At 45.1% G+C, this 19,001-nt stretch overlaps 1 protein-coding gene across 3 annotated transcripts in view; it reads left to right on the top strand.

The window, feature by feature from the left end:
- LOC144807712 (uncharacterized) overlaps window positions 1-19,001 on the top strand; it is a 172,669-nt gene that overhangs the window by 62,052 nt on the left and 91,616 nt on the right. For all 3 annotated transcript variants that reach the window (XM_078673365.1, XM_078673368.1, XM_078673364.1), the window contains exon 2: window positions 15,567-15,663. The gene's annotated coding sequence lies outside the window, so the exon portion shown is untranslated. The remainder of the gene's footprint in view (window positions 1-15,566; window positions 15,664-19,001) is intronic.

The raw sequence follows: 19,001 nt of genomic DNA, 5'->3' as shown, positions 1-19,001 counted from the left end.
AAGATATATGGTAAAAATGAGACTGAAAATTGAACACAAGGGTTTATTCTATTTTGAAATAACCTTCAAAAGCAACAAATAAAACCACCCCAAAAAGAAATTCTTGTTGTGCCCTTCTGCCCCCTGTTAGACTCGTTTTTTGTGCCCTTCTGCCCTCTGTTAGACTCGTTTTTTGTGCCCTTCTGCCCTCTGTTAGACTCGTTTTTTGTGCCTTTCTGCCCTCTGTTAGACTCGTTTTTTGTGCCTTTCTGCCCTCTGTTAGACTCGTTTTTTGTGCCTTTCTGCCCTCTGCATCACCTCATCATCACTCAGCGCTACCCCAGCATCACTCAGCACCACCACATTATCACTCAGCACCACCACATTATCACTCAGCACCAACACATTATCACTCAGCACCACCACATTATCACTCAGCACCACCACATTATCACTCAGCACCAACACATTATCACTCAGCACCACCACAGCCCCACCGAACTCAAAAACTACCGCCCCATCTCGCTCCTCCCATTCCCTGCCAAAGTCATTGAGAAAGCCATCAACAATCAGCTCGAAACCAACAAATCACTCGACTCCTCACAGTCTGGCTTCCGAGCCAAACACAGCACCGAGACCGCCCTCATCGCAGCATCAGACGACATTCGAACACTACTGGACAACGGAGACACAGTTGCCCTCATCCTCCTTGACCTCTCCGCAGCCTTCGACACAGTCTGCCATAGCACCCTGATACAACGCCTCAGAAACATCGGAATTCAAGGAAAAGCATTGGACTGGATCATCTCGTTCCTCGCTGGAAGAACTCAGAGAGTCCGCCTCCCCCCTTTTAAGTCAGAGGCCACCGAAGTCATCTGCGGTGTACCACAAGGATCATCACTCAGCCCCACCCTCTTCAACGTCTACATGAGCCCCCTCGCAACCATCGCACGTCAACACAACCTCAACATCATCTCCTACGCTGATGACACTCAGCTGATCCTCTCACTCACCAAAGACCCAACCACCGCCAAAACCAACCTACACGAAGGGATGAAAGAAGTAGCCGAGTGGATGAAGCACAGCCGTCTGAAACTGAACTCGGACAAAACGGAAGTCCTCATCTTAGGTTCATCCCCTTCCGCCTGGGACGACTCTTGGTGGCCAACGGCCCTAGGAAAAGCCCCCATACCGACGGACCACGCACGGAACCTGGGCATCATCCTGGACTCCTCACTCTCGATGACCAGACAAGTCAACGCCGTCTCATCATCATGCTTCAACATCCTACGCATGCTCAAAAAAACATTTCACTGGATTGTGGTAAATAAATAAATAATACCTCTATTTTTGACTGGATATAACAATAACAGATAGCTCAATAAATAAGAGTCAAGATTCGAGGTTGTAGGAGTTTGCAGGTTTAATACAGCATAAAGGACAGGAACAGGACAACCTGCACGGGCAAGATCTGGGATGGCTAGCCAACAGGGGGGCCCCGACAGCTGTCGGGCAGGAGCTGGAATGAGCGCGCTGGCTTTTAATAACAGTACACAAGTATATATAGTTAAAACAATTGCATTACAATACATACAGTAGGCGTAACAGTGGGCAGGGCCTGTAGCAGTCGCGAGAGATAAGGCAGAAAGTAGGTGTAACAAGAGGCGTGAACATAGACATGTGATGTAAACGTAACGGAATATGTCATAAATGGGGCGGAAACATGGAGGGGGCTACCTAAGGAGCCGGGACCTCTAACCTAGTGGTGCGCGCAAACTGACAATGACGTGTTACCAGGGAGAAGCTGGGGGCTATGACTTCTGCGCTAGGAGCAGAGACTGAAGTCTGGAGAGTCAGAGCGACATGTACCCAAACACTATCTAGTATCTGGTGTTTAGAGAACATGTTGATAGAATCCAAAAGTTATCAGGGTAAAGGCTAACAGACACTAAGACTGGTGCATGCATTATTCTACATGTAGTGCGTGTTGAGGAATATTAAATGACCATTAATACAGTATTTCTCTTACATGGAGACGTAAAGGCTAGACGATGACTGAAACTATTGATGCGATTCAGTAGCTTAGGAATGCAGAGAAGGAGGACTGAACTGATAACTGGAATCATAACATATTCTTGGCAGACTCAAAGGCAGAGCCAGCCTGAACCGGGCACTGTGAGGCAGGAAGTAAGTGAAGGGTCGAGGATACAGGTGGGGGCTGTATCCCTCCTCAGCGAGGCTTCAGGAGACAGGAGCTGAATCTGAGTCCGGGCCCTTTTGAGGCCTAGAAACGGGGACTTTACAATGAAATAACGTGCACACTGAGAAACGTGGCAACGTAGCTTTACATAGGCCTAATACTCGTAGCTTTCACGAGAACTGGAAACTGGCATACTGGAGATGGACACAACTGTAATTGCGTCTTTAATCGATCATGGGGAATACATATGCATATTAATCATGCACATACAACATAAGATGGGGAACACGTAGGGACACAGAACATGGCAAAATTTACTTTTCCACATTCCCTCCTTGTCACTACGTTTCCATCAGGAAACATCAATATTCATGATACCATCTATCATTTCATACAGTATCATTTGCTCGTCTCGAATTTTCTTGGAACGGGATCTAGGACGGGACTTGGGACTAGGAATACAAGAGGTAGCACAAATGCCGCAAATCGCAGGGCCACATTGTATACAGAGGCAGCAACTGAATATGATCGCTACTGCAATACCTAGAAATGACAATACTTTCCATCCCCAGGCAGAAATTATACTCCAAAACCAACCGGACCGTGTCCAGGTGCCTGGATTCTGGTGTAACTGATGGGCAATTTTATGAAGTCTGGTTATAGCTGAATAAACAGACGGCGCGTTATTAGGAATGAAAATGCAGCAACTAGATCCGATGACTCTACATGCTCCTCCTCTATCGGCCAGTATGACGTCAAGAACGAGACGATTTTGGAGCACGACAAATCTCATAGCAGATTGCTCTTCGGTTAAGTTACCTAGAGCAGAGGCAGTCTCATTCACTACTGCTTCAAGGATTCTGGTCAATCTACGTATTAACTTACTATTCTGGATAGGTCCTATAAAGAAGAAGAAACCTCTATTGAAATCTGTATACTGTTCTAGAGCAGTTTCAGTTTGATCGACAATCGGGGACTCGATCTCCCTTCTATGTCTAATGTGTACTAGATGTGTGTTTCTATGATAATCAGATGGGGCTAGAAAAACTGGTGGCAGTAGGAAGGCAATGTAACAGGTTCCATCCCAATCGAGGGGCAGACGAACATATGCGGTCTGACCACAAACAAAATAAGAATGACGTGAAGCTTTGAAAATAGATTTCCCACTGTCACTATACTTGACAATAGTAGTACAATCACTATGTCCTACATGTACGGAACCATTATTTCGGACACATAATTCGCCTTTGACTGGTAATACTGAAATAGCGGGTAAGTCTGGAGTAGGATCAGACTGAACATTCAGGACCATGAATTTCGAAGAATAATTACCTAAATTATAAACTTCATTTTCTAGATCTAACCCTGTTCTGTGGGGAAGACCTTGCTTGTCTGGAAAACATGTACTGTTCAAAAAGGACATATCTGTTGTGGATGACGTTAACATGGACCAGGCTCCACATGAACCGTTATGTGAAAATGGATAAGGAAACAGTGGCAGAACTCCCTTCGGTGTCTGGAAAGGGGGGAGTCGACCACACACCCAACAATTAGTGGCATTGCTGGTCTGGTGTGAATAGTGTAACATACGGATAAAGGAATTGTTACGCATAGCGAGGCGGTAAGAGAGTTCATGAGGAGGCAGATCACTAAACGTGTGCTCTACTGTAGCATTAGAAGACTTATTTATATGAGAAATTGGAAAACATAAATGAAATGCATAGCTCGTGCAGTTAATCATCAAGCTCAGAAACAATATAAAACTTAGAAAAACGATACATCGGATTGAGTTTTGACTAACTCTCTCACTATGGGGGTCTATTTCATACATGTCAGATACCTGTCTAACCGTTTCACCTAGCTGGTTTCAACTGGTTTCAACTGACTGACTTATTTTACTAGACCGGAGCTTACTTTTATACTCCTGCTGTGGAGTTTTCTCTAACAGGGGAGGCTTGGTATCAATGTCATTTGCGGGACAGTCCTTAAGAATAGTTTCTTGGCAGTCTTTAAAATCTTGACAATCCTTGGAAATGTTCTTGGAAACAGTTTTTAGTCCGTGAAATTTCTTGACGTGTGACAGATGCACCCACCCTTTCCTGCCTTCTAACTTGACGGCAGTACGGGTGGTCAGGAGGACTAACTTCGGCTCCTTCCAGCGAGGCTCCAGCGGACTCGAACGATCAAAATTCCGGACGAGAACCAAGCTTCCTGGAACAATTTCATGCGGTTTCACCTCGGTATTGTCTGGAAATGCGGCGGCAACCTGTGAACGACAAGAGTGTAGGGCAGACATCAAGGAAGCTAGGTAATCTGTCAGCATATTACTGGAAACATCTGTAATACTTCGGGGTCTGGGTGTACCCCACACGTTCGGGGGGCGGCCGAGTACGACCTCATAAGGGGACAGACCTGATCTGGAATGTGCGACCATGCGCATATAGAACAGGGCAACTGGCAGGGCAACTAACCAGTCTACACCTTTCTCTTTACAGACTTTGGCAATACGGATTTTCAAGGTTTGATTATGTCTCTCTACGAGACCGGCTGCTTCTGGATGGCGTACACAATGGAACTTCCACTGGTACCCTAGTAAAAGGGAAACGTGCTTCATGAGTTCAGATGAGAATGGCTGGCCGTTATCAGAATATACGACCCTTGGGAGTCCATAGCGGGGGAAGAACTCACGAACCAACTGCTTGGCAGTGGTCGCGGCTGTGTAATCTGGGACTGGATATGCTTCTGTCCACCTGGACAAAGCGCATACAACTACAAGGACATACTTGAAACCTCGACATCGCTCCATCGGAATATAATCCATCTGGAGGACTTCAAAAGGGTGGTCAGGAGGCTGGAATCCACCTTGTTCCACCGGGACACTTTTACCTGGATTGAACTGGCAACATATCATACAGGTACGGACTTTATGCTTGGCTGCAGTTCGTAAATGCTTGTTAAACCAAAGGTTCTGGATACTGTCTAACATGGCTTTTTCTCCTAAGTGTGCTGGACTATGTGCGGTATTGATAATGACTTGAACCATAGAGTCGGGGAGAAACCATGTGGCTCTACCCTTCGTCACCCATCCCTGATCTGTCTGGACCCCTCCTTGTTCGGACCATTTCTTGATTTCTTCGGGAGTAGCATGTAACTGGATATCTATGACATCTTGAGTAGGGTCCTTAACTGTCATACAAGTAGTCTGTTCTAGAGTGGATGTCGGTGTCTTGTTAACTGGTATGTCTGGTGTCTGTGCTGTAAGCTTGGCTGTTCGATCTGCTAGATCATTACCTTGAGAAATAATGTCAGTAACTTTCGTATGTGCTTTGCACTTCATGATAGCGATAGATGTCGGTAAATGTATTGCATCTAACAGAGCTTGAATAAGGAGACCATGCTGAATCTTGGTTCCATGAGAAGTCATGAAACCTCTCTCTTGCCAGAGCACTCCAAAGTCGTGTACAACTCCGAATGCGTAGCGTGAATCTGTGTAAATATTAACTTTCAGGTTCTTGGCGTGTATGCAGGCTTGTGTCAGAGCAACTAGCTCTGCTGCTTGAGCAGACAGGGTGTCAATACGGTGTGTTTCAATAACTTCAGTGTCAGTAGTCACTGCATACGCGGCTACTAGTTCTCCTGTACTCGTTCTCATACATGAACCATCCACATAAAGTGTCAGGTCGGGATCTGGTAATGGAATATCTGTCAGATCTTGTCTTGGCTTAGTCATAGTGTTAACAACTTCCACACAGTCATGTGTGGCAGGATTTGAAGTAACTGACGGTAACAGTGTAGCAGGATTTAGAACGTTGCAGCGTCTGATTTCTATGTGTGGCTGGAACAGTGTCAGTTCATAACCTGTCAAACGTGCAATTGTCAAGTGCTGAGTCTGTGTTCGGTTTAAAAGAACTTCCACGCAGTGTGGAACTTGTACTGTCAGGGAGTGTCCTAATACTATGGAATCACTTTGTCTGATAGCTAGTGCTGTGGCTGCAACTGACTTGAGGCACGCAGGCAGAGCCTGGGCTACTGGATCTAGTGTGCTCGAAAAATAAGCACAGGGCTTGTACTGTCCGGCTTGATCTTGTGTAAGAACAGATAATGCTGTACCATTACGTTCTGTGACAAAAAGTGTAAAAGGCTTACTGTAGTTCGGTGTAGCTAGAACGGGAGCTTGGCATAAAGCTTTCTTTAATTCATTGAAACTAAGTGTATGTTCAGATGTCCAAGGGAGGACAGTCGATACGGCTGCCTCCTGTGTCGTTAACTGTATCAGTGGTTTGGCTAGAAATGCATACTGAGGAATCCATTGTCGACAATAAGAAGTGAGGCCGATAAAAGCACGTACCTCCTTCTGGGTCTTGGGCTGAGGAAGACTCGCTATTAACTGGATGCGATCGGGTGTCAACTGCCTACCCCACTTGGACAGTAAGTGGCCTAAGTAGATCACTTGCTGGACACAGAATTGAAGCTTCGAAGGGGACACCTTGTGCCCCATCTCGGCTAGAAAATACAGGACTGTAAGTGATGCTCGCTCGCAAGCACGTTCAGAACGGGCTGTGATCAGTAGATCATCGACATACTGGAGCAGGGCAGTGTCAGTTGGCATGTGAATGTTGTCTAGTTGTCTCTTAAGTGCTTGACTGTAGATGCTAGGACTTTCTGTGAAACCTTGAGGAGCTCGTGTAAATTTATAGCTCCTTCCATTTAAACAGAATCCGAAAAGGTACTGGCTGTCTGGATGAATGGGGACACTGAAAAATGCGTTTTTGAGGTCTATGACTGTGAAAAATGTAGCCTCAGAATCAATGGCTGTCAATAGAGATGAGATATCTGGAACAACTGGGTACTGGGGAATGATACATTTATTGAGTTCTCGAAGGTCAATCACTAATCGATATACTGGGGGTGCATTTGGATCAGTACGTTTCATGACTGGAATGATAGGAGAATTACATACATTGGAGTCAGTTTCTACAACTACTCCTTGAGCAATGAGCTCGTCAATAATTTTGGATAAGGCTGCTACAGCCTCAGGTGGCAATCTGTACTGTCTGATTCTTGGCAGGACTATACCTTGCTTGAGAGTCACACGATGGGGTGTGATTTGCATAAAACCAACATCAGTTGGACCTTGTGCCCATAGATGCTGCGGAACATTAGACAATCTCGGATCAAAATCTCGTAAAACATAGTGACCCTTGAAGTCACGTAAAAACAAACATATCCCCTCTGGGGAACAACAAATAACTGCACCTAATTCTTTCAGTGTCTTAATACCTAACAAATTTTCTGGACATGACTTCGTAAGCAATAGATCAGTAGTTCGGGACAATGGACCTACTTCCAGAGTAACTGGCTTTGATATCTCGTTTACAATAGGCTTTCCTGAAAATCCAAGGGAAACATTTCTAGAGCCTGAGAGCGGAGCCCCTGGAACCTCGTCGTGACTAATAGTCGTCCTACTTGCCCCTGTATCAATCAGAAACTTTCTGTCTTTCCCTAATACTTGACTATGAACATAGGGACCTTCTTGATCTACAGGAATCTCGATGAGAGGCAAGCCTACCTCCCTCTCTAGGCTGTTTCATGAATACGCTTGATACTCTGGATACTCTGTCTGTGCATACTGGTACATTTGCTGTGTAACATGCTGAGTTGCAGCGATAGGCTGCGGTGCTGGAACTGTCTGTTGTGCATTCTGTGGCTGTGAAGTCTGTGAAACTTGTTCTTGTCTAGGCGGACGTGGTCTTTCTTTAGTTTTACCAGTGGCTATATTGTGTTTCAGAACTGCACACTCGTTTATAAAATGACCTGGCTGCTTACAATAATTGCATGTCCCTTTAACGGGAGCTGCAGGATGACTGGCTTGATTCGGACCCCTCTTCTGACTGTCTTGAGGAACAGATTGTGCAACTAGTACTTTCATTTTTGTGTCTTTCATACGTCTTCTCTCGTGTTCTTGCTCTTCTCTGATTCTATTCTGGTGGTACTGGAGCATCTGGAGCATTTGGGACGGAGTATTAGCTTGCCAGGTACTCTCGACTTTCAAAACTCGATTTTTAACTTGTGGATTTGAATTCTCGACTAGTTTAGTAACAAAAAGATGAGGGTATGACTCACTACTCGTCTTCAAACCACTGTTTATTATGAAACATTTCTCAAATCTGGAATAAAAATCACTAGTGTCTTCGTCTTGTTTCTGTTTACAGGCTGAGATTGCATCCCAGTCTTCCTTTTTAGTGGCTAATAACCTAGGCAAAACTTGTATTAACAATTCAGGTAATTCTTTACATTTGTCTCCAAGACCGGTACCTGGTACTCGTATCTTATCTTCAGCTTCTAGAGCTGTCCAATCGATCTTTTTCTCTCCCACCTCCCAATCCTTTTCCTTGAGTTTTTCGTATATGCCCGCAGGCAACAGGACTTTTAGCATTTTAATAATATCTGGATACGTGTATTCTCCCATACGGAGCATGTCTTTTAATTCTCGTTGGAACCATGCTGTATCTGTGTTGTGACAGGGAATTAATTTCTTCATCTCTAAGAGTTCCATCTTGGTAACTGGGGTGTAAACAAATACTCGTTGCATTTCACCATCTGGTGTCCTAACTGGGTGTACTTCTCGTAGCGGATGCTGTCTGTCTATGTAAAACGGTTTACTTTCTGGAGGTGAGACATGAACAAAATGCGGATTCAGAAACGTTCTATATTTGTGGCGCTGTTCTAGAATGACACTAATTAAATCGGTACCTAAACCTTTCCATCTATACTGGAGTAGCTCGTTCAGGATATCATGTAACGGACCTGGATCAGAATGTTGACCCTCATACAGTGTAATGAGGTGTTGGATCATATACATACCCACCAGTCGCTGCTCGGCTGGGGGCAGTTTCAGAAACATTTGTGGCACTATTTCGTCTGGAAAAGTGGTAGAATCAGTAATCCATCGGACTGCTGATCGGGCTAGTTCTTGTTCATGCATAGTACCTAATTCACTATAACCGATTCGTGATTTCAGAATTTGATCGGTAGCTTGAAATACTTGTTCTAGAGAGCCTTGTTCTGGTGCTGGAAGATGAAAGACTTTCTTGTGTTCTAGGCGTAAATGTCGGTCTGGAATTCTAGATTTACCCACATACGCTATTCTGGCGGGATTCTCGTCGTCTACCTCTTCAGTAGAAGAGTCATTTTCTTTCTCGCTTCCTAGAGCTTCTTTACGTTGTTCGTGTAACCTTATTATTTCTTTACGTATTTTCTTGTACATACTCTCTATACTATTGAGTGTCTTGTGCTTACCCTCGGCTATATTATCACTCCACTTTGTCAGAATTTTCATTTCGGTCGGGTCTTTAGTCGGGGAATCTTGTTCCCTAATTAAACAATTGATCAGAAACTTTAATAGCATAAACTGGATCTCAGATTTCCTGAGAGACATGACTTCAGCAATACTTTCTGGATCTTGTCCTGTACGAATGAAACGATACATTCTGTCTAGATCTTCTTTCATATTCGGTAGGGTGACCAAATACTCGGACACCTGCCTTATACGTACGGAATATATAACCATACTATCCTCGCCTGGGACTGGATCATAACAGCATTCAGTAAGAAGTCGCCTGATTTCTGCAATAGTCTTATATTTGGGCGTACGCTGTAACGCACGTTCATGTAACTCGACTGCTCCTAAACGTCTACTTGGCGGCGGGGTACCAGGAGGACCTCCTCCCGCGGCCCCTATACTGGAATCGTCGACTGATACTCTTCGTGCTGGCAGAGTGACTGATGTGGCGGGAATTTGTACTACGGGCTGGACCGGGGGTACCGTAACAGGTGTTGTAACAGGTGCCCCGGTGGCTGGAGGACCATGAATTACATTATTTACAGGAGCTGGTGGAACAGGATTTGCATATTCTGGGACTGTGTCGTCCAAATAGGACGAGAGAAAAATATCAGCTGCGGTCTGTTTGTGACGTAGCTTGGTCGGAACTAAGGGTGGCGGAAAATTACTGGATGCCTCCGGGGTTGCTTTTGGCAAGCCCTCGGCAAGAAGAGGATACATACCCTTAATGAGGGCATTCCTCTGTCTGTCTGACTGTTCGGTTTTAACTCGTTCACCTATTTCGATTAGTTCCCTTTCTTGGACTCTTTCTGAGGTTTCTCTACTTAATTCTGACTTTCTGATTTCTTTTTCGGTTCTTTTATGAGATTCTTTGCGCCATAACTCGATGGCATCTTTCTGTGACTGTCGGGCTTTCTTTTTCCATAATACTTCTTCTACTCGCATGATGCACTCGGCATCCCATGTACCCGATACGGGCCATCTGTACTTTTCTTCTAACTGTTTGGTGTACTCCACCCATAAATCTAGATATAATATGGCACTTATGCCATGCTTTTGATACATAAAATGACCTGGACTGTCCCTAGGCGGGACAGGAACTGCTTCTTCTAACAGACCTTTTCTAGTTTTTAACTGACGTAACTTGGAAAACAACGGCATGACTGAGCTGGAGTCTAGACACAATACAATACACAATGAACACGATAATTACACCACTTTCATACCACGACATTGAAATACATGGATGACATTTAAAATAACAGTTCTGACAAAATACTACCTGGAATACTGAAAACAGAATACATGAATTTCTCGAGAACAGAACGGACTAGAACAGAAACTAGATGCACTGCTAAAACAGTACGAAACTTACCGGTCTCATAAAGAGACACGTCAGGACCCGCATCCACCTAAGTGGACACTTCGTGTTGGATCTGTGTACCCAAACCCACGGACCAGAGACAATGCAATTGACCCTGTCTAGATACTACCCCAGCAACGGTACTCACCGGGCAGCAAGAACGGAAGGCCTCGGACTGGACTGGACTGCTACGACGCCGGACGGACGAACTTCGGACTTCTGTTACGGGTGGGCCTCCGGATACCTCGGACCTTGGACTCTCGGCTTGGGCTCTGGTCGGGACTCGCCGCGTTCCTCCACCGCCTCGTCTCGATGCTGGACCGCAACCTCCGTCTCCTCCGTGGGCCTGAGGGATACTTGAAGCAGAAATATCTGCACGTGCACGGTATGGTTCCGTCACGGCTGCAGAGGATCAGGGGGCTTGCGTGGCTTCACCGGCGCGTGGGGAAAGGGCAAGTCCCTATTCGGGCGCCATTATGTGGTAAATAAATAAATAATACCTCTATTTTTGACTGGATATAACAATAACAGATAGCTCAATAAATAAGAGTCAAGATTCGAGGTAGTAGGAGTTTGCAGGTTTAATACAGCATAAAGGACAGGAACAGGACAACCTGCACGGGCAAGATCTGGGATGGCTAGCCAACAGGGGGGCCCCGACAGCTGTCGGGCAGGAGCTGGAATGAGCGCGCTGGCTTTTAATAACAGTACACAAGTATATATAGTTAAAACAATTGCATTACAATACATACAGTAGGCGTAACAGTGGGCAGGGCCTGTAGCAGTCGCGAGAGATAAGGCAGAAAGTAGGTGTAACAAGAGGCGTGAACATAGACATGTGATGTAAACGTAACGGAATATGTCATAAATGGGGCGGAAACATGGAGGGGGCTACCTAAGGAGCCGGGACCTCTAACCTAGTGGTGCGCGCAAACTGACAATGACGTGTTACCAGGGAGAAGCTGGGGGCTATGACTTCTGCGCTAGGAGCAGAGACTGAAGTCTGGAGAGTCAGAGCGACATGTACCCAAACACTATCTAGTATCTGGTGTTTAGAGAACATGTTGATAGAATCCAAAAGTTATCAGGGTAAAGGCTAACAGACACTAAGACTGGTGCATGCATTATTCTACATGTAGTGCGTGTTGAGGAATATTAAATGACCATTAATACAGTATTTCTCTTACATGGAGACGTAAAGGCTAGACGATGACTGAAACTATTGATGCGATTCAGTAGCTTAGGAATGCAGAGAAGGAGGGCTGGACTGATAACTAGAATCATAACATACTCTTGGCAGACTGGCAGGCAGAGCCAGGCCGAGCCGGGCACTGTGAGGCAGGAAGTAAGTGAAGGGTCAGGGATACAGGTGGGGGCTGTATCGCTCCTCGGAGAGGGTTTAGGAAACAGGAGCTGAATCTGAGTCCGGGCCCTTTTGAGGCCTAGAAACGGGGACTTTACAATGAAATAACGTGCACACTGAGAAACGTGGCAACGTAGCTTTACATAGGCCTAATACTCGTAGCTTTCACGAGAACTGGAAACTGGCATACTGGAGATGGACACAACTGTAATTGCGTCTTTAATCGATCATGGGGAATACATATGCATATTAATCATGCACATACAACATAAGATGGGGAACACGTAGGGACACAGAACATGGCAAAATTTACTTTTCCACAGGATCCCCACCGAAACAAGAAAAACGGTCACCCACGCACTGGTTACAAGCCGTCTGGACTACGGAAACACCCTTTACGCCGGTACCACCGCAAAACTGCAGAAAAAACTCCAACGCATCCAAAATGCTTCAGCCAGACTCATACTAGACATCCCCCGCACAGACCACATCTCCGGTCACCTGAAAGACCTTCACTGGCTCCCGTCAACAAGAGAATAACGTTCCGTCTCCTCACCCACGCACACAAAGCCCTATACGAACTTGGACCTGATTGTCTCAACACGCGCCTTTCCTTTTACACCCCCAGCTGCGTTCGTCCAACCAAGCCCTCGCCGCTGTTCCGCGCATCCACAAAGCCACCATGGGGGGAAGATCCTTCTCCTACTTAGCGGCCAAAACCTGGAATTCCCTTCCCATCCACCTCCGCCTTACTCAAAACCACCTAGCCTTCAGAAAACAGCTTAAAACCTGGATATTCGATAAGTAAACCTCCCCCCCCCCTTCCTCAAGCGCCTTGAGACCCTCTGGGTATGTAGTGTGCTATATAAATTCTGACTTGACTTGACTTGACCCAGCACCACCACAGCACCACCCAGCAACACCACAGCACCACCACCACATTATCACTCAGCACCACCACAGTACCACTCGGCACCACCACTCGGCACCACCACTCGGCACCACCACTCGGCACCACCACTCGGCACCACCACTCGGCACCACCACTCGGCACCACCACAGCACCACCTCAGCACCACTCAGCACCACCACATTATCACTCAGCAACACCACATTATCACTCAGCACCACCACATTATCACTCAGTACCATCACATTATCCCTCAGCACCACTCAGCACCACCTCAGCACCACTCAGCACCACCACGGCACCACCACAGCACCACTCGGCACCACCACAGCACCACTCGGCACCACCACAGCACCACTCGGCACCACCACACGGCGCAACCAAAGGCTCACTCAGCGCAACCACAGCATCACTCAGCGCAACCACAGCATCACTCAGCGCAACCACAGCATCACTCAGCGCAACCACAGCATCACTCGGCGCACCCACAGCAGCACTCGGCACGACCACAGCATCACTCAGCACCACCACAGCATCACTGGTTCAAATATGTTCTCTAAATGTTTCAAGCTTTATTACAAATGTCACAAAAAGATGTTAATATTTAACTTCTGTTCTTGGATACACTGAACATAATCTTCACAAAAGTTATTTACAAAAGTTTAAGCTATTGCCATTATAAATTACAATCACTTTTATTTAAGTATTAATTATTTAAAAAAATTAAAAGCCATTGTTATTTGTAATATCAATACATCTAAGTCACATAAATACAAAACATGTTGCATTACAAATGCTATAGGTGTCACATTTGCGAAAGTTATAACTATTGGCATTGTAAATGACAAAGCTGTTAATTTAGCTATTTTCAAAAACAACACATAAATAAAAAAACATTGTCATTTACAAGACCAATAGCTCAAACTTTCCTAATGCGAGCCCTATTGCATTTCCAATGCTTGTTTTAAATGCACTTCGGCTTCTGTACACTCCCACAACTCTCAGAGCCCAAGTTTAGTGTGGCTGTAGACATTCACCATTCTAAAATGCTTTGGCACATGACATTTGGGCACGTTGGCAGTAAAGCAAACCGTAATTACTGAGAAAGAAGGTATGCCAGGGCATGAGAACCTTTACTCCTAGAGTTACTAGGAGTGCCATATGTGTCCTCCACCCACAGGCTGGTGTCCTCTACAAAGCTGAACCTTCATACACCATTCTTCTGAACACTTTCTGGACCTGAAGAAGAACAGAGGAGGACTGGACCTGGTGTCTGGGGAGCTCAAAAGGACTGGGCCTGCTCTACTCAAGACCAAGAAGTGAACTCCAAAGGGTTTGTTGGTTGTTGCTACAGGGGCACAAAAGCCGAAAGATGCAGTTTCCCTACAATTCCCAGCTGACCAGTGGCAACTGGGACTTGGAATTTACTTTGCTAGTTGCCTCTGCCTGGCACTCTGCGCCCAATGTCCTAGGCGGCTTGGAAATGTATTCCTGATGTTGCTTGGACTCCAGGTAAAGGTTTGACAACTTTTACTCCAGCGCCTAAAGGACCTACTGTGAAACGTACCCGACCGGCAGTTCACCAGCATTGGATTGAGTTTCAGATTTGTCCCACTAACAGGCCCCAGCACCTGAAAAACCCACAAAGTCCCTTTCTGTTTTGGAACTTGAAAACTTTTTCAAGCAACATCTTCGACCGCTTCAGAGCCTTAGTAGGACCAACCTGTGGCAAGTATCCAATGGCAGTTCCACTGCGGCAGCTACGATTTCCAATTTGTGTTATGGGAAGACAGCCTTGTCTTACAGTTCAGTGGAATCAGTCTACATGGGGTATCGAACCAGGGCTCTGTCGCAGACTCAAATCGCACCCACATCTCCGTCTACCGCCTCCTTTGAGTATCCTTGTCGTCTGTGCTTTTTTTGCACTATTTTTGCTTAAACCGTTTAAAAAAATATATTTATATCTCCTGTTCCCTGCATTTGATTTGTGTTGTTTTGGGTTTGTTTCACTGATTAAAAATCCTCAATATATATTTTTTAATTGGAGTGGAATTTAATTGTGTTTTGTGTGACTTTTTCTACTGTGTGTATACTGCTCACATACTTTACTTGTTTCCTTTGATTATAGTCTGACTGCTTTGAATCTCATCGGGGAATCGACCACTGGTTTATTTAATTGAATTTGTGTGACATCTAGCAAGTGATGGCCTTATCCTTTGTGGTGGACACCTGTTCAGTCCAAATAATTATGCACTTTATATTTATTATAGCTTATTTTTTTTTCTGCATGTTTTAAAATTTTAGCATATTTAAATGGATATATATTTTTTTTGCCCTCATTGCATTTTGTCGGTTGCTGTTGGTAGTCACCATAATTTTAAAACTGTGTTGTCTCCTTCCTTTTTTAAGGTCAATCAAGTGATAAGCTGGAGCTGTGAAACTCTGTCGGTTCTTCATCATTGCCTCTTATCTTGAGTGTCGACGCCATTCACCGATATCGCCACAGGTAAGGAGAAGCGCAAGTACTTTTAAGTCTCTTTCCCATGGTATCTTGCTTTCAGTCTGCACCAGATAACACCAGGTCCAGGAAAACCTGACCTGTTCAGTTTAAATCTGGAAACACTCTTTGCAGTATGAAGGAGTGGTAGTCCTCTGGGAATACCGCCCACTATACTTGTAATGATGCCCACGGAGACAGTCTCAGGACTAACTAGGTGAATTTATAATATGTTTTAAAACAACACGTAACAATCATGGCAAATAGGTACTAAAACTCATAATCTATTAATGTCATTACCAAGGAAAACGCACAGATGGTAAAACACTTCTTTCCTAGAAATATAACTTCAGGGAAATTATGGAGAACATGATTTTTTGTGTTTCTTTCAGGAGTAAAAGGAAGGGCATTAGTCACTATGACATAACCGTGTTTCGCTTGATGTGCGTTTGCCCCACACTCCATTTTTAGGTCTCGCCTGAGCCAGCTGCTCTGGCGAGACTTTTAGTAAGGGCTTCAGAAAATGCTACCACTGTGGCCTAGCGCTTGCGTGCATGTGCGCGCGCTTACGAGCAGAGGCACGAAATGGCTTTCCTCTCTCGTCATGGGTCGTTAGCTTTCACGATACGAGAGCTTTCTTTCACTTTCCATCAACTTTTTGTCCAGATGACTTGTTAACAATGACGCAGATACTTGATCTGATAATAAAAGAAACATTTTAATTAGAGATTCAAATGGGGGACGTTAGGCCATAAAAATTATGTTTCTACGTTTTGCATCATATAAGAAAGCAATTCTGTTTTCCCCGTACTGTGAATTCAACCTACTCGGAAAGTTCCTAACACATTGCAACCACCATGTGGCGTAACGGCAAACCAGACCCGTGCTTTTTGGGTGGCTCTCATATTCCGTAAGATTTAGCAGTGAGCATATGTATTGTATTAATTCTTTTCCAGTACGAAAGAGCTTTGTAACCCGCTATAAAACCCGCTTAGAGGCAGCCACAGATAAGGCGAGGTCATTTTGAAGGAGACTCATCTTTAGGAAAAACAGTTTATGAACTGAACACGTCTCTCTTTTTAAAAGTAAAAATATACGGCATATTTATTTGGCTGGAGAGAGTTTTTATTTTGCTTACACTTCGCTCTGAGACAAACAAAAAGTTTGCCTATTCCTAAAACCAACCCCAGTGACTAACCGGGTCATCCTTTTCTATTCCTGAACACATTCATTTATAAACCTGCGAATACAAAAATATGTCCGAAACATATGTTTTGAGTATTCCTGTTCAGTCTGATTGCGCGTGTCCTTTCAGATTGGTGTCACAAGGCAAAGACACAACTTGTTCAGTTCTCCAGAACTTTAAGATACGCTTTGGCAGAGGAAACCGCTGCAAAATGGGAGGTTTATTAACAGCAGGGAATGAAAGTAGGCTGCCCTATATGGAAAGAATATGTTTCCGTCTACGTTGTAAAGTTGTCCAAATAGAGCAGCCTTCCATCAAGCTCTGCCTTTTCTAATAAATTCCAAACAGAACATTTTAATTTTGCATGTGCGGCCTATTGATAGCTTGCGGTTTTGGCACCTCACCCCCAAGCTAGTATTACTGCTCTGTTTGCAAAGATTCATAAGAGAGGAGTGAATTAAATAGCGAGGATTTTATTGGGAAGCAATCTAGAGAGCCACCAACCAGGGTTCACCAGATTACCACTAGACCAATGAGATGGAGCTGTACTCTAAAGGAAGGGGTGGGGCCAAACGTCACGGCACCCAGAGCACCAACATTTCTAGGCTCAGCTTGGAAGAGGTTTTAAGAGAATATAAGTTGAGGTGAAAAGAATGTAAGTGGCAACTGTTGATTTCACCAAGCAGGCACAGTTCGGACTGCGGTGATATTTTCCGTCAATGGAGTGTGATTGGGGTCTAAACTACCATTAACTTTATTTGTTACTGTTAATTACCATTAGTATGGCATAGAGGCCTTGTTTTATATTCTGAATATGACTTTCTAAATGCTTCCATCGCAGCGTGAACTTTGATTCAGATTCGTGGACGGGTGCCCTCCGTAGGCTGAGTGATGTGAGTGTGTCAGTTGTAATGAGTTGTGAGGGTATTGTTTGGGTGGGTGAGAGCGGAGAGCAGTGCCAAATTGGTTCCATGCATTTCCTCGGTTGCCACAGGTGCTGACTGCCCTGTGGATAAGTGTGGCTCAATGGTTAGAGCGGCAGACCCTGATGCAGAGGTCTGGCCCGGGACCAGGGTTCAATTCTCCGCCTCGGCGGGTCTTGGGCTCAACTTCCTCGGACCTGATAATTCTCGCCTCTGTGCCTGTTCCAATCATGGAGTCCCACTCTGCGACTCTGCGCAATAGTTTGCTTAATCTCCACAACGGCCCCCACAACGCTAAGGATGCCTGGTCTCCACCTTGGGGGTGCCCAGGAGTGGACACCTCACAGGGAAAGCCAGGAAGGGTTCTACAGCGGTATGCGTATAGTGCCAAGACACTCATGAGTATAAGTGCGCTTTACAAGTACGAACCAATTCATTTCATTTCATTTCAGATGTACATGTGGGGTAGGGAGCTACTGATATGTGCTGGTGGACATCTTTATAACCAGTTAATTGCATATTCTGACATGTTGGGTGTATGTTCAAAGTTAGAACTTAATTTATGCTGTTGTAAGGTGCTGTGTGGTGATGCATGGTATTGTGTTCTGAGGGACGTTTAGACCGTCTTGTGCGGCAATTTAAAGACAGGTACAGACAGTTTAGGCAATCAAAGAAAAAATGTAAATCCCAATCATTACATTAAGTTTAACTTTGGAAAGTGCCATCAAATAAAGAGTTCTGCTGCACTGTGAGTTTGTAGGCACGCGCTCTTCGAGGTAAGGCCATATCATGCATACTTCAGACTATGCTGAAATCAGATGCACACTTCAGCAGGAGGCTACCCCGGGGGCAACTAGGATGTGGGCACAGGGAGACGAATGCCCAACACAGGAACTCTGACTGCAATGGAACGACCCTCAGCAGCATGGGATCCCCAAGTAACACCCATATAATGTCATCCAAATGTACTCTAAAGAAGCTACAGGCAGACAGCCGCTGATATAAACAAGCATTTACAATGCAACGGTCTCGCCGTTGCAAAAGTTACAGCTATTGGCATTGTAAATGACAAAATTGTTATTTATGTGTTGGTTTTGAAAATAGATAAATAAATGGCATTGTCATTTACAATGCCAACAGCTTAATCTCTCGCAAATGTGAGACCTATTGCAGTTGCACCCCCCCACACACACAGAGCCCCACACACTCATACACACACCGGGCCACACACAGGGCCA

This window comes from Lissotriton helveticus, chromosome 1_2 (genome assembly GCF_964261635.1).
Source record: "Lissotriton helveticus chromosome 1_2, aLisHel1.1, whole genome shotgun sequence".
Classification (NCBI taxonomy): Eukaryota; Metazoa; Chordata; class Amphibia; order Caudata; family Salamandridae; genus Lissotriton; species Lissotriton helveticus.
Note: the sequence above shows the minus strand (reverse complement) of the source record. Positions and strands in the feature narration are given on the sequence as shown.